Raw genomic sequence first — 10,397 nt, 5'->3', positions numbered from 1 at the left:
CACACCAGGTCCCACCTCTCTTTCATCTACACACAAACTTGCAGCTGTATGATGCTTGACAGTAGAATACGTCTAGTATTTTTAAATCTTTATCAGTATTTGGAATTGTAAGATGGAAAGACTGATCAATCCAGACACCAACCACAACAATGCAGTACTAGTAACAATTCCAGTCAATAACCAGTCCATTGGACAGATGTATTTGACTTTGTCGATATCCTTGTCCTTACTGCTCAAAATAGTATGTCAGATCTATTCACTAATTACAAAACGTAAAAATTCCAAAATAGAATATTTTGGGAACTTCTGGAATATATCATGAAGTATTTTGAAATTCCAGATTATCCTACCACATGCTGATTTCTATATATCAGAATATATGGGCTGTAGTATTACATACATGTTGGATTAATTTCTAAAATTACAAATCCTACTATTAAAGCTACAGGTAAAATATATCATTTTAATGTATTAGCTAGCTAACGAAATGCTCACTGCGTGACAAAAATCACTGAAAATAGCGTGAGTCGAAATATTTGATCATGAACCTTGTGGACGATGATTTTCTCGGCTCGTCCCTAAATATTGCACAGGGGGTCGCTGGTACAATCCAGCACACATAGAGTCTGTTTCTTAGAAAGCACAATGTCAGATTGGCTTTAGGATGCTGGATTGTGAACAGACCCACACAGCAGAGCCCTGCGGGGAGAGGCGCGTTATGGGGGTTAGGGGAATAAATAAGGGAGCAAATGACAGCAGAAGGCGGCTTTTTCGGCCTAAGCAGAGGGACCAAGATCTGGTGTAGATCCAGTGGAGCAAGGGTCTTCACATATGGACCTTGATTCCAAATCCAGGCCGTGTTTTCGGGTCTCCCAGGTAGTTAGTTTAATAACTACTGATTCTGATTGGTCAGAGGCGTCACACCTGGCTCACAGGTAAAGGAAGGCTGGAAAATCAGCAGGGTTCGGACCTCGAGGACCGTGTCTTAAATATACCTGCAGCAGAGGTATCCGAAGGTATGCATGTCAGAACCGGATATAGAAACCAGAAAACTGGTTTAGAAGATTAAAAATGCGTAGATGAAGGGCCAGTGTCCTGGTGCTGTGCCCCAGCGTGCCGCCCATTTCCTCCATCTGACATGTGCCCATGGAGAGGTGTGTGGACATGAGATCAGCAGAAAGACTTCCCAAGGGAATTGCTGGGTCACTCCCTGGGAAAACTCTGCTTAAATCCCTTCCTTCATTATCCTAATCCTGCCACCCCCCCCGGTGATCATTTTGCCACAGGACAGCAGTGGTGGGAAACAAGCAGCACAGTGAATCAGTCAGGGCAGTAGCTGGTGGGCTGACAGTTGGGGGGGGGGGGGGGGGGGGGGGGGCGACGACAGGGCCTCACTCTTAATGTTCTAGCCACCTGTGGGATGTGTTCCTGACCCAGTCTGTGTGCTACGCGTGGCTGACATCCTGCATTGATGCAGAAATTGATGGCGAGCAGCCAGCCCTGTTCCATATGTAACAGCCACCTTCGCGAGCTCTGGCTGAGTGTCTCACTATGGCACATGGAGCAACCGAGACATCACTGCACTGCAGACGCAATTCCTGGCCACCGGAGGGCAGCAGCATTTGACGAGGTCTAATTGTCTAGAGCCCTTGATCATTCAATGATGGCAAGCCCTCCTGGGCTTATCATTTCGTGTGATTCTCCCCTGGGACAGAGAGATGCAGGCTTGTAAAAGCCTGGAATGCACCCATAGCACTTATAACACCTATAATTAGAAAGGCAGAGTGCAGTGTGATGAGAATCTCACTACCAGAAAAAATGTTTCACAGGTGAACTGTGGGGAGCTGTAGTCCACAGCTTGTTAAAAACCCTCCAAAACCTTCTCTGCTCCTCAGTTCCTGCTGTAATAATGCTTTTTGGTGAAATGTGTAAGGCACTGTACCTTTATCTAGAATTAAAATATTAAATCAAAATGAGGAGAATATACAGATTTATAGTTCTTTAATTTGCCATACCAAGTCTACTGGAGACAAACTGGTATTGACTGGGGACGCTTTCTCTACCTGCATATTCTGAGGAGTAATGTGAAGCAGGCTTTTTGTGAAAGCTTAGGAGGAAGGGAGTTCTTAGCATATTTCTTAGTACTGGTTTTTGTTCCTGCTGGGTATCTCGCCCAGCTCCCGTAGCAGAGCATGCCTATGAATTGTTTGCAAGCTTAGATGATTAGACTGTAACTTTTGTGTTTTACTAGTCACTAACTGGAGGTTCCTGGTTATGCAGTCAGGATAGTGGGTGTACCATGCCCCCTTTGGTATCTCTCCAGCAAAATCCGAAACAGATCCTGTCAAATGGTGATTGAGGATCTTCTCCATTTCCGTCCACTGGGATTTCGCCAAATATGGTACAGCGCCCTCTACAGGGACACACCGTACCACGCCAGCCCCATTTGCGGTGCACGGATCCTGAGCACCGGGTTTAGGGCGTAGCAGACATTTATCAACATGGCTCACAAGGGCCATCTACTCCCTGTTTACCTACTGGTGTTTTTTTTTCTGGAGAACTTAAAATCAATTTCAAGCACTTTTGCACTCTGCGGCTTAGTCCCGAGCTCTGTCAGGTGCGACGCCACGTCACAGAACTACTCTGACAAGCCTGATAACTGCAACAAACCCCCCCCCCCCCCGCCCTCCCCCAGCAAGCCAGGAAGCTCCCATGAATAATTCAGGAAGGTTTGCTTTTAAAAAGTTGTGTCTCTGTTTGAATTAGACATGAGGAATCGGAGGGTAAACTCGTGCAGGTGAACTCTTACCCTCGTCAGACAGCCATCTTTGTACTTGGTCGAATTATTAATTTATACACCATGCTGAGCTTATTCAGATTCTGTGCATATCTGATGGAGGACAGTGTGTTCTGTGAAATGCGTGTTGCAGTCGCCGTTGAATTACATGATAAATCAAAAGCATATAACAAACTTAATAGTTAAGGTAAATAGATGCATTTTTAAGAGTGTCACATTTGAGTACCTCAATTTGAAACTACAATTTTTAGAAGCTAATTAGCAGTGCAGATTGTTACATCATTGTATTTCTGTGATGCATGTGATTAGGAAAGTGTACGTCTGTGTGTATGTGTGTTTACATGCCAAGAAATTATGTATGACATATAGCACTGTGGCAGTACAGCGTTAGCGGCTGAGCTCCTGCTTTGCTTGCGTGGTTTTAAGGGCCAGGCTTAAGAAAGATCTACACTGCCCTCTGGTGTTGAATTTGAAAAACAAGCATACATTTTTTTTGTATGTGCATTTTTTAAGTCAAGGGCATTACAATTCACAAACCAAAGTCTGTAAAGCTGAAAAAGTATGTGCTGATAGAAAAAAAGAATAACACCGTTGTGTGATTTCGCATTTTCCCCACTTCTGTGCTACAGTGCGATTGCATGCTGGGACTATTTAATCCGGCCAGACCTTTCTGTAATTGTTTCCTAAGAGGAAACTCTTTGAAAAGAACTGAAAATGTCTGAATTGTCGAGTTTTTGCTGCATTCACAGAAATTCACTTCAAGTCAGGGAGAGAAAAAAAAAGCTCATCTGTTCTCTCGGAAATGAAAGATTCCTTTCTTGTCGCTCTTATTGTCCCATTTGGCGACCGTAGCGCGTCTCTCATCGGAGGCAGAAGGTTGATCTTCTCCCTCTTTCACTCTGCTGCCCTTGAGTTATGACTTTGATACAGTAAATACAGCATTTCTGCATTAATGTTTGGATGTGACAACAATTAATTCCTGCAGCCGCCGTAGACAAAGGGACAAATTCACTGGGGATGGAGATCCCTGTATCAGGAGGGAAACTCTTTAACCCAACTGTAAAGTACTTCTTAAATACAATAAAAAGATTAAAAAAAGAATGATCGCTGGGGAACGTTCTTCATTCCAGGGTAGTGTGTGCATGTGTGTGCTTAACATGCTAGGTGGAGCACACTTCCCAAGGTCTATTGTGTACCTATATGTGGTGCCATGACACCTACTGGGGCCAGGATTACCCTCGTCACAATTACCCCAGTCACAATTACCCCAGTCACATTTCACACGAGGCTTTTTTTTCCTTGTGACAGAGAACACTGCAATTAGGAGGCGGTAATTTGCTTGTAACTCAAGTGCAGAATTAGTCTCACTAATGGGACTTGGCGAGGAGGTAGAACTCCTTGTTAAAGCACTAAGCGTGGGATTAGGCGAATTCTCCACGGAGAGAAAACTTGATTTGTTCGAGGTCTTTCATGTCTTCTACAGAGAGGGGATTATGTCTGCTCTGAGCAGGGCCCTCGCTTAGAAAGCTAGCGAGGAGAAGGGAGAAAAAAGATGATGAGGGCTGTGGGGCCTGTGCTTGTTCAGGCAGCCTCGGAGCAGCCGCTTTCTCCTCGGGGAATTATTAAAAGCCGGGGACCTTGGAAACATGGCTCAACGCAGCCGCGTGTCAGGCTTGTGATGGAGCACCGTGAATTCCAAATGTTTTTTTGCAAGAGCGATCGACAGATCAGGCTGTTCGCAGTGGCTCCATAGGAACACTGTAGCCTTATGCCTCCGGGGTTGCTTGTTCAATTCCCTGTTCAGGATCTGTGCGCAAGTCTGCATGTTCTTGCCATGTTTGTGGAGGTTTTCTCCAGGTGCTCTGGTTTCCACCTAGAATCGAAAAAAAAGTAGGTGAATTGGTGTCTCTAAACTGGGTGTGTCCTGTGCTTCCTAGGATAGGCTCCAAACTTGCTGTGACCCTGCATCGGATAGGCAGTTATGGAAGATGGATGGATGAATTGGCCAATCATGTTGTGTGTGGGTGCGGCCTGAGACCCTGAGAGGAGCCAATGTGGGATTCCTTCAGAGAGCCCAGCCTGGCCAGGAAGATCCTGCTCCTGTTGGAACCTCCTTGTTTTTCCTTGTCCCACATCAGGCCATCTTTGCAGGCTATTTCAACCAGTCATGGGTTATGAAAGAGGGGGTGGATGATAATGTGGTGGGGGGAGGGTTGTAATCAGGAATGTGTGAGGGGACAGAAAGCCTGAATCGCTCGCTGTGTTCGTTCTTGGCCGGGGATCAGAATCAAAGTCTGTGCCGCCTGATTGCCTCTTGAGCAGAACCGCAGCTGTCTGCAAAAAGCCGTGCCGCCGGCCTGAAAGGAGGCCCCATACCAACCTAGCAGAGGCCCTAAGCCGCTGGGCGTGGGAGCCTCGGCCCTAAGCCGCCCTCTGCAGCGGCTACCAGCCCGTCAGCCGCTGGGCGTGGGAGCCTCGGCCCTAAGCCGCCCTCTGCAGCGGCTACCAGCCCGTCAGTCGCTGGGCGTGGGAGCCTCGGCCCTAAGCCGCCCTCTGCAGCAGCTACCAGCCCGCCAGCCGCTGGGCGTGGGAGCCTCGGCCCTAAGCCGCCCTCTGCAGCAGCTACCAGCCCGCCAGCCGCTGGGCGTGGGAGCCTCGGCCCTAAGCCGCCCTCTGCAGCAGCTACCAGCCCGCCAGCCACTGGGCATGGGAGCCTCGGCCCTAAGCCGCCCTCTGCAGCAGCTACCAGCCCGTCAGCCACTGGGCGTCTGTGTGTATGTGTGTGTGTGTGTGTGTGTGTGTGTGTGTGTGTGTGTGTGTGTGTGTGTGTGTGTGTGTGTGTGTATGTATCTAGATCGATTATTAAAAAGTAAAGGTGTACCCCCATGGGAAATCCCCTCCCCCCGCCAGACAGGAAAATGTATTTTATTTCTTCCCTGGCAAACCCCCCCACCATTATCTCTGATCTGTCTCTCCACAGTGTGTGATAAAGTTCACACACGATTTTCCCAGAAGTTACATGTGAATGACTCTGGGCCAGTTCATTCAGGGAGGAGTGGAGGGAGGCAGTTATAAGGGCAGCAATCAAGCACAGCGATGTGGTCTGAAATGTTAAAAGAGAGAAGGAGCCTATGGAATAAGAGGTAAGGAAACTCAAGGTTTAAAAGTGGGACAAACGACCCGGCCTCATGCGTCAGCCGTGCCGAATATTCAGGTCCCAGAGAGATTCAGACCCTCGCTGACATGAAACAAGATGTTCATCCCATCCGTGGACCATGTGACCCACGGAAAACCCCAAAACAACGACATGGAATCCTGTTGAAATTCCATCTTGGGACAGGGGCTGAAATCCAATTGCCGCCTGCAGAGGAGAGTGGCGAAGAATGAGAATCGCGATGCTACTGCCGGATACTTTGATGGCGACTAGTTGCATCAGACTTGACATTATGGGTAAAAATTTAAGCCTGACCCAGAAAAAGCTGGGCTCTTACTGGTAGTACTTAAACTTGGGGGCACAGGATGTGCTTGTAATTGTAATTATTAATTATCCCTTAAGAGCTGGAGGAGACACCTTGTTAGTATTTAGCTGACTGGGTCTCTAGCTGGCAGGATTACCTTGTAATGCTTGCAGGCAGATGCTGATGAGGTTGCTTGGAAGCCCACTATGAAAGGTGTGGGAGCGTCATGAAGCTCATTCAGGCACAGAGATCTGTCTCGGGGTTAGAAATGACGGGCATTCAGCATGCGACATGGTTCAGATTAATAATGCATCCATGCAATACGGCTAGAGGCCCGACATGCGATGCAGGGGTGACCCTCCTGGGGGCTGCATTTAACGGTGGTGTATGGAACACGCTGCAAGATATAAGTGAAAGACAGCTCTCAATATGAGACAAAAGGCCAAAGACACTATACAGGGGCCGCCGTGGCGAGAGCAGGGCCTCCAGGGGCCTGAAGGGAAAATGCTGGTGCGGGGGGAGGAAACAGAGAGAACATGCAGTGTTATCATTTTATGGCTTTGAGGGCAGACTGGGAGGGAGGAACACTAAGAACACTGTGACAGCCTATCACAAATCCACATTCTTTGTTCGAGATTACACACGGTGTGGGTTCTTGTAAAAGAAAATGGGAAAATGTACATGATGGTACATACCAAGCCCTTCGAATTACACAACGTAGAAAGCAGTCAATGAAGTGAACTGGTTCACTCTCATAAAAAGCTCAGGAAATGCTAATAGTGCTTGTTGACGTTAACAGGAGGTGCTGCTATGTCACTGAGCACCTGGCTGTTGATGTCATGTCTGGCCGCGCTCACTCAGAAGCTGGGGCGGGGCGGCTGGGCCACATCGACGCTGAAAGCAGCCCCCGCTGCCTCCGCACATTCGGACCTGCATCCGCCGGCGCGCCTCTGACTAATCTCCAACAGCTTTCCCGGGAAAGCAGTCTGGCCCGTTTATCCGCCATCTCCCTCTCTCTCTCGAGATGCATCTCGACAGGCGCCGAGGGGGCCGCTTTTGCGAATTAACGGTAAATAAGGCTCACGCGGTCAGACAGGCTCTCTGCATTTCCAAGCATGCGGAGAACACAGGCAGTGGTGGTGATCTGAGGTCGGGCGTGCGACGCAGCGCTGCGGGTCGTGTGGGCGGGCGCTGCCAAGCCCATTATGCTCCAGCCAGCTCAGAGACAGCATCCGCACCCCCCCCCCCCCGCGGAGTGGTCACGGGTGGTGGGGGGGGGGAGATAAAGCAGCATAAATGACACCCTGGGGGAAGCCATCCACTGGTCACGGTGCTATAAAAAGCCAGGAGAGACGGAGCGGGACTCGGGTGGGAACGGCCCTTCTAATTACCATGTTGATTTAGTGTCACCTCCCACCCCCATCATGCCTTGCAGCTTGACCTGAAGTGATACAGCTCGTCCCCTGTGCACGGGGGAGGGAGGGGGGGCTGCTGTGACACTCACCTTGGCGATATGCAGGGCCGTCGAATGCTGTCACCCCCCTGGCATCTGCTAAATTATTCATCCGTTAAGAGGAACGGATAGAACAAAGACATAACCCCCCCAACCCTCAAACCCCACCCTCGTCGCCAAGCTTGGGAGGCAGGTGGTGCCAGACAGGTGTGAATGCGCCCTGTTTATGTGCATGCGTGTAATCCGCAGTGTGTGTGTCAGGATAACTGCTGTGTGTGTTTGTGTGTAAGGATGTCTGCTATCTCTCCGTAAGGATGTCTGCTATCTGTGCGTAAGGATGTCTGCTGTCTGTGCATAAAGATGTCTGCTGTCTGTGCGTAAGGATGTCTGCTGTCTGTGCGTAAGGATGTCTGCTGTCTGTGCGTAAGGATGTCTGCTGTCTGTGCGTAAGGATGTCTGCTATCTGTGCGTAAGGATGTCTGCTGTCTGTGCGTAAGGATGTCTGCTGTCTGTGCGTAAGGATGTCTGCTATCTGTCCGTAAGGATATCTGCTATCTGTGCGTAAGGATGTCTGCTGTCTGTGCGTAAGGATGTCTGCTATCTGTGCGTAAGGATGTCTGCTATCTGTCCGTAAGGATGTCTGCTATCTGTCCGTAAGGATGTCTGCTATCTGTCCGTAAGGATGTCTGCTATCTGTGCGTAAAGATGTCTGCTGTCTGTGCGTAAAGATGTCTGCTGTCTGTGCGTAAGGATGTCTGCTGCGTGTGTGTGATACAACTGCACAGCCAATGACAGATGGCCCCAGGGAAGAAGGCGTCTTGCCGGATTTCTCATCCACTTCATTATGACTGATTGTAAGCGCCCCCCCCCGCAGCCATCTGGGGGCTGTCCAGAAGCCATGACGTTATGTAATAATCGCTTCATCACTGAACAGCCTCCGGCCTCCCGCTCACGTTTCAGCTAATGGTCCAGACGCCGATGCCACTTGGGAAAGCTCATTCACATTTTAGCGTAGCAATTCCAAAAACATAACACGGGTGTCTGCCCGCTTCACGTACCCACGGAAGTGACAGGCACCGTTCCCCTATGTGGATCAGCCAGCAGAGAGCGTCTACAGTGGGAACCTGTTGGCAAAATCGAGGATTCTTACATACTGTGGTGACTTCAGCACCCGCCGTGGGAGGAAGGCTCTGCACGGCAGGCTTAGCCTTCAGAGGAGCCTTTTTGCCACCTGCCGCTTTCACACCTTAATTACTTGACATTTATTAGAAGTCTATGCAGCTACACCTGTGGGTGGCATTAGAATCAGGTCGCACTGCAAGATGCAGAAATTTTACCTTGATGTTCCCAAGTTGCGAGTATTTTATCTTGCATGTGTTGCGCACATCAGCACCCTCTGGTGACTACATGCTGTACCTAGCAAACTACCTTCCAACAGAATTAGTAAATGCACTCTCAGTAAACCTGGCAGTATGCTCCATATTTCAACACATGTATAAAAATACAGCTTCCACCAATCAGTATAAAATCGTTTTAAATTGTGCATTTCAGATATTGTTCATAAAACTGTCCTTCCAAAGGATCTTCTTCTGTAATCCAAATAGCTGTCGTGCAAGGTATCATTTTGAGAAATTCTGGTGTCTGGCACACAATCACAAGCTGTACTGTTTACGATAAGCGCTCCCCCACCCCATATTGCTCATCGTGACCCTGACAGCTGCAATTTGCACAGGCTTTCCAGACCCCTAAACACCCAACCTGGCGCATGTCAATTACTTAAATTACGAAATTAATTCAATCAAGTGTTTAAATGTTTGGCTCAAGAACACATCCCTAGGCCCGCAGAGGTGAATATCACATGACCAAATATTTATTTGCCACCCTCAATTACAACTACAAAAGCTAGTAAAATGTGTAGGCTATTGCCAATCTTTCACACAAGTATCTGAGACTATAAAAACAACAGATGTTATTGTGAATGTATATTACCCCACCAGACACTGATTATTTATTTTATTCACACTTATTCTTACTTATTGCTTTCCTGGACCATACTGTAATATATGTTTTGTAATTAAATATTTTCAGGGTCACTACACTGTACTTTGCAGGATTCCCACAGAGCATTACCTCATTACCCAGGGGTCTTTCGCTTTTCACAGAACTAAGAATTTATGGGGGCTGGCTGCCAGATAAGTGGGGTGTTTTAAAGAAACTGATTTAGCCCACTGATTGACAGACGATGATCAGGAGTATGTGAGGTGGAAGCTTATAATGAGAGCAGTGAATCGGTATTTGCACAGCGTGTAAAACCCCTTACTCCCAGTGCAAAAGAGAAAACAAAATATTATCTGACACGTCACATTTCATCAGATCTGCCCAAGGAGCATGTAAAATTGCTTTATCGAGTGCAACTTTGGATGGAATAATCCTTGACTGTTACAAAATAATCAAAGACATAAAACGTAAAATCGCTCCATCGTGAATATTTTTTGTATCTGTGTGTGCATTAGACTGTGTATATAGTCTTAATTTTATAATGCATATGCCTTCTGGCTGATTATCCTCAGCAAGGTCGTAGGGGATTGTATATTTATACTAAAGCAATACTGTATTTTCTGAGGAAAATAATGATTTAACCAGTGTAAATGGATAACTAACTACTCAGACCGTGGATTTCACACAGGCA

Source organism: Brienomyrus brachyistius, chromosome 2 (assembly GCF_023856365.1).
Source record: "Brienomyrus brachyistius isolate T26 chromosome 2, BBRACH_0.4, whole genome shotgun sequence".
NCBI classification, from domain to species: domain Eukaryota; kingdom Metazoa; phylum Chordata; class Actinopteri; order Osteoglossiformes; family Mormyridae; genus Brienomyrus; species Brienomyrus brachyistius.
Note: the sequence above shows the minus strand (reverse complement) of the source record.